This window comes from Branchiostoma floridae, chromosome 15 (genome assembly GCF_000003815.2).
Source record: "Branchiostoma floridae strain S238N-H82 chromosome 15, Bfl_VNyyK, whole genome shotgun sequence".
In the NCBI taxonomy this organism is placed as follows: Eukaryota; Metazoa; Chordata; class Leptocardii; order Amphioxiformes; family Branchiostomatidae; genus Branchiostoma; species Branchiostoma floridae.
This window is the reverse complement of record NC_049993.1, coordinates 3,770,382-3,777,048: the sequence shown is the minus strand read 5'-3', so window position 1 is coordinate 3,777,048 and position 6,667 is coordinate 3,770,382. Positions and strand designations below refer to the sequence as shown.

The window sequence follows — 6,667 nt, the reverse complement described above, 5'->3', positions numbered from 1 at the left end:
TTTAGGGATGGTCAGACCGCGGACAGACCAAAATGGGCAAATAAGTTGTGTTGTAACCTATAAATTGTATGTAGAATTGGCACTAGAATCGACACTAGAGCCTTGACTGTAGTTGTAGATGTGAAACATGATGGATTATAGTTGTAACAGTGGCACCAACATTTATAAAAGTAACGAGTGTAGTTGCCAACATGGTTATTAATACTTGTCTACCGCATGACACTAGTGTCACTTTGACTAAACTATAGTGAACGACTTAGAGGGACGAATGCCTTGTTGGTTTTAATGCCATATTTTGTCACTTTAATTCTTGTTACAACGTTTATCGTGTCGATCTTGAACATTTCCCATCTTGAGTTTTTTTCCAGTCTGCAGAGGATGTCATCAATAAAAATTTACTTGCTGCGGCCTTATGCCTCCTAGCATTAGTCCCCACTCAGAGTCAAACCTCTGGTTAAAGAGTTATGCTGGTAGGCATACATATAGCGTCTAACCGCAATGTACAGGTTGAATAATTAACAGGAGGACCGACCAAGTTAAAAATCTGCAACAACCAAACCACCCCTCATAAATTTTAGTATGACAAAACCAGCAAAAAATTGAGAGCCAAACCTGCCCTTATAAATTTTAGTATGAGAAAACCAGCCGGAGCTTCTCATAAAGCTGGCTCTGAGATTCACGGTAATTTTTTAACGTGAGTTCTAACGTCTAAGGTCGTCTAACCGCAACAGATTAACTGCAACAGATGCTATTTAGTAATGGGTACAGTTCAGATGTGTACGTTTGGAAATGTGTAAAGTGTACACATGTCAACAAGTAAAAATACACGTACAGGGCTTGACCATGACATTTGATAATAGATATCAACCGTGCTGTAACAATAAGGTAATGCCTATGTTTTCCTCCGACGCTTCAATCTGTTTCCGTCCTCACCTTCTCCTATTTACTAGTACTTTATATGATCTTATATGTGTAGCGTAGAGTAGAGTTTATTCGGGTAGGTTTAAGATCGTTTAACTGTAGAATTGAACATTCACCTGTCAGAAAAACAAATACCGGGCAAACAGAAACCTGCAGAAACGCTTCACATATAATATCCAATCGGGGATCGGGTCGGAGTATAGCAGTAGCCGCTGTCTCCGAAATCCCGACCAGCGCTTTTCCTCCTCACTAACCCAACATCTGCTTGAAGAATAGGGTCTTGTAAGACAAGCCTGGGTCACCTTTCAGTGTGACACGGTGGCGGGCGGGCCAACATCTGGCGGGCCGGGGTCATCAACAGGCTAGGGGGCCGAACTGATACGGTGAAACAGTGATCAACAGTGCAGATAAGCTACAGGTCAAGCCATGGGGTCCATATCCTTTCTCACAGTTAAACGAGTTATGTTGATTCGAGTTCAACTTATTTCGTGGCCTACTGCAGTATCTTCGTGCCAAAATTGCATCCTGGCAACGGAGAGACGAGGGCGTACCTTGAGCGGACAAACCCTGCTGTAACAAATATGGAGAACATTTGATCAACGGTCAGCAGGCGCGATGGCGCCTTATCTTCATGGGAAAAGACATTTCCAGCGATACACGCCTGCTTCTGAATGGACAGCTCCACAATGTTCTTTGGTATGTAGAACTCCTTTCTGAAATTATACAGTGATCCTCTTGATGTATATAAAACTTATGGACATGTTCTTTGGGGAGACGATATGTTGTTAAGCTGGAGAAGGGGGGGGGGGTCGAGTTGGGTAGTGTAGATCGTTACAAGGCAGGTAGGACTTCTGAGTTCCAAGTTTGGACGGTCTCTCATCAGTTGATTGTCACTGTTTGCCTTTGTGGGTTTTCTAACACTTTCTAGTTGTAGAGTGCGGTTGTGATTCCATTTACTTGTCGAATCTTGACCTGAATTTCTGACTTCATATGACAGTTATTATGTGCGCGGGCATCTGGAAGTGTTTTGGTAACAGATACAGTCAAAGCTTAGCTGTTTGGAAGGATGCGATAGTCCCAGCACAATTATAAGTTGTTCCGGGCGACTCTCAAGGATACAGTTTTCTTTTAAAGCCTCGTCGTTCGGATATATATATATCAAGATTCAAACACATAGCAAGTTACTTGAAATTTGGACTGGTGGTGCAATCAAGTTGAGCGCGAGCATGTACGGAGCTCGAGGGACTTTGCTGTGGTACCAGCATCGGGTCACGTGGATTACCCTCTCCGTTTCGCCTGCCAAGAAATTGAAAGATTATCGCCTGGTGTAAACAAGCCAAGCTTTCCCACAATTCCACTAGTTCAGTATTTGGCCATGTCCGCTTTCATGTCGGAGCACAGCGGACATTTACATGATGTTGGTCTCACTCTATATGAGTTTGGTATGCAGTAGACCGGGTTTTTTCTGGTGACCAGTTAGCTTTGCATGACTTTGAAGTGCCAAAGAGAATACCAGTGATCGGTCACCGGGGCAGAAGTAACGTAGCTCGTGACATCATGAAAGGAGGCGTTACCTTCATACCAGGCTTCATACCATACCATACGCAACAGTCAAGGGGGAGTTCCGTTGATGATAGGAAGGGTTCCAACCAGGGGTGGTTCACTAACTAAAGGCTAAGGGGCTAAATGTGTGTAAGTACTGTAACTTACTAGATCGATAGTCTTTGTGTCCGATAGAATAAATGTTTGTGATGATATACTGGATTCAAAGCCTGCTTTTATTGCAATAAGATAGAGAATAACAAAGATACAAATATGCAGCAGAAGTGTTTTATGAGCCCAAAGACAAAAAGACCCAGAAGGCCCGCTATGGAGGCTAATGACGAGACAGATCTGTTTGGAAGTCGTGTGTCACTTCAGTGGTACTTAGCAGTTCGCACCCCGCTGGGCCAAATGAGCTACCGGCATGTGGAGCTAGGAGTCCAGCGGTGGTGTTGTTAGCCTGGGTTACTCTCCAAGCAGAGGTTGAGTCACGTAGATATAGTAGTGGTCGGAAAAATTACACCGGAGCTCCTCTCTATCAATACGTAAGGACGAATATGAGTTATTTTTCTGATTTGACGGAATATATGTTGTTATTTTATTTGAATAGATAATTGCTATAATTCCTATATAGTGTATCTCTGAGGGAGCTCATTATCATAACTTCCAATGAAAACTACTAATTAAACATTACTGTTAAATGATAGGTGTTTAATCTTTTCGTCCAATATAATTGTAATCAAGATTACCATGAGATGTTAAATTTATGCAAATGAGGTAATAATTTGCATATCAATTTCAAAATTACAAAAAGCTGTTACACTTTCGATATTCATACAGTATGTTCCTTAAGTAAAGAGGAATGTAGCAAGATGTTGATAATGCAAATTTTGACGATCATCTCCATAACTTATGTAGGTAATAAAAATAAACGGACGGCAAGCTGTATTACGTGCACTGTTTGGTCGAGCGTCCCTCGTACAATGTACCTCGTGTGTACGTGTGTCTCAAGTACTTAGAACTTGCTGAAGTAGGGGTTATTCAGGTTGGGCTAGTCCATTTCTTATTTCTGGGGGGTCTATTCAGGTGGGGACAGTCCATTTCTTCCTGCAGAAGGATGGAGCGTTCAGGTTGGGACAGACCATTTCCAACTGCCTCACCCCCTTGTCCCACCCACACTTTGACCTCTAACTACAAGGGCTGTATATATATGTTCACACCTGCTTTTTAACATTGCCTAGCTACAATTTCACCTGGCACAAATTACACTTAAAAGCGACCCTGTGTGCATGTGTGACTACACATATTTATCTCTAGTTTTAATTAAAAGGCAGATCTATCGCAGTGTTACGTTGAATGGGTTTCAATTTTGGAATCAAAATCTATTTTCTTTGTCGCCTATTCTCGGCTAATGTGCCTTGTAATGTTTTGAAGTTTTCCAATTGTTTGGGAATGTTGGTTCACTAGATTAGGGGGTAGTGTGTAGAGCCAAAACAGTGGCACATTTGTTTTATTTGCGTGTTGAGCTTTTGTCTTTTTCATGAGATTGTTGTCATTACCTTTGTGTTGTGTCATATGTTACAGATTACTTCAATTAGGGTCCCTTATGTAGCTTTTTTTCAGAATTTCTTATTTATTTCTCAATCATTTAGGCGTAAGGGTAATCCCTACAGTTTAAAAAAAGACTGATTTCAAAGACTTATTCAGCTTAAAGTGTCAAGTGAGCTATAGTGAGCTGATGACATAGAATTTTCTTCAGGTGTCCTGCTAAATCATTATTCCTACTAGTGGTCACTCGTTAGGGTCAACGGTCAACACTGAATTACATTTGAAATGTCCGTTTCCTGCTCGTTTGTTAAGCAATTGTAGGTTTGTTTCAAATCGCATGGTGTAATGGTGCCATAGGGGTTAACAAAGTTGGTGACTTGCTATCAACAAACATTGTTAGGAGCGCCACGGATGTTATAGACTTACTGTATCCGCGTTCTCACCACAAACTTATTCAGGTCCCCTAGGAGACATCTTCGGATCGCTTCGAGTCAGCGACGGACGTCTGGAAAGCTGTCTAATGGAAGAAATAGGTAACATATGTCCACCTAGACCACAGTTAATAAAATGACGGATAGACTTGATTGATAGGGGGCAGAGAAAAATTGAAATCACTTTGATTTTGGACACCTACATTTATGTAACAAATTCCTATTTTTCTTTCTGAGCAGATTAAGATAAATGGCTGTTCCTTTAGACTGTTTATATCGAATGTTTCTAAGGAACATGTCTCCAACCTGCTCCATTTCTTATATCGGTTTGTCGAATATGCATTTGTGACTGTTGTCCTCAGCAGTCACTACATGAATTTGAGCTCTTCTTGTACACTGTTGTATGTATTTATGTGATACTATAAAACATGCAATGCATGCATTCAAGTGTCTTTCTCTACTATAGCACTGAAGATAAAGCAATATTTTCTCTCAAACCGTAGGCTTAATATGTGGGGTGAGATTTCATTTTTCATTCATTCATTGGCTACAGGTTGCTGCTCAGAGAATAACAACGGATTGAATGGACGAAGGGAGGTAGTGAGCGAGGATGGTCTAGTTTCGCTCGTGCTGAGGGAAGAAGCAGCTGCAAGATGAAGCTAGAATTGAGAGCGTACCTTGTATGCAGAACACAGCTTTAACTGTAAAGATTAGCTTAATGTGTTAGCCTAACATGAACTTGTTTACGTTTCCTTTGATCGGCCTTTATTCCTGGAGCGGTTGGAAAGAAAAGAAATCGTTCAAATAGACAGATAACATACCAGAGGGGTTTGTCCGTTGTAGGAGTACAGTTTGCTCATTAAGCGGACTAACTCCTCTGACATGATACTAATACGTCTATTTGGCCCATTTCTCCTCTTCCAGCCGCTTTTGATAGCTTATCAATTGATCATGTATTTACTGATAGCATCTACGAAAATTATCATCCCTTCATATTACCTAGATGAGTAAAATATACATTAGCTGCTTTCTATACACCGTGTCATGTATGTATATGTTTGAAAGGAATACGCCTACCTTGTGAAAGGTGTCGCGCAAAATTGAACATCATAATCAAATCACTGGTGATTGTGTAATAATAGACTTTCAGAAAAAAAAACACCCTGACTACTACTGAGATTTTAAGGCAACGTATAAATACTCTTTCAAGCAGAGACTGAGTATAAATACTCCTTCAGGCAGAGGGACCATTCTCCTTCATGTTCCTCTATCAGGAAGAGTATAAATACTCTTTTTAGGCACAGGGTCCATCCTCCTTTGTGCAGAGTATTCATCCTCTATCAGAGTATAAATACTCTTCCCTATCAGGCAGAGTATAAATACTCCTTCAGGCAGAGGGACCATTCTCCTTCATGTAGAGTATTCATCCTCTATCAGGCAGAGTATAAATACTCTTTCAGGCACATGGTCCGTCCTCCTTTATGCAGAGTATTCATCTTCATTTTTCAGAGTATAAATACTCTACCCTATCAGGCAGAGTATAAATACTCCTACAGGCAGAGTATAAATACTCTTTCGGACAGAGTATCCATCCTCCTTTACGCAGAGTATTTATACTCTATCAGAGTATATATCGTCCTCCAGCCGGAGTATATATCCTCCAAGCTGCTGGACAAAACTCTAATTCATTATATATCCTCGGTTAGGCTGGATTATTATTGATTTGTTTGAGTACATATACTCATCTAGTTGTGATTTTTTAAAGAAAGTTTCTTAAAAATGCAAATACCAAGTCATGAAGGCTGCATTTTGATAAAAAGAAAGGCTTAATTTTTGTGTTTTGAAGCCGAAAAAAGGGAACAAAATGGATTTTCCCTTATTATTTTGGATTCTGTTTTGGGCTTCTACTACACAAAAGAACATCACCGCGCTACATGTGATGCAGAATAAAGCAGGCAACCGCACCCCGATCAAGCATATGCACAATGTCTTATCATGGTTGACCGTAAGCGAAAGACTGTATGTAAGCAGCATGTGTACATTTCATAAAGTACTTCATTCAAATGAGCCATCATCACTGTACAGTAGACTACATTTGGTATCTTCACAACACAGCTATCATACGAGACAGGCCACACGGAGAAACTTAAGAACAGAGAAACCAAAGAGAAACAGCCTTAAGAAAGCCTTCACATATAGAGCATCATCAGAATGGAACAAGTTAT

The 6,667-nt window shown here is 40.6% G+C and overlaps 1 long non-coding RNA gene across 1 annotated transcript; it reads left to right on the top strand.

Moving 5' to 3' along the window:
* Positions 1-1,530: 1,530 nt before the first annotated feature.
* Positions 1,531-5,199, top strand: LOC118432349. Its single transcript, XR_004833058.1, has 3 exons — positions 1,531-1,617; positions 4,470-4,544; positions 4,996-5,199. It is a non-coding gene; the product is annotated as an uncharacterized LOC118432349 (long non-coding RNA).
* Positions 5,200-6,667: the final 1,468 nt, after the last annotated feature.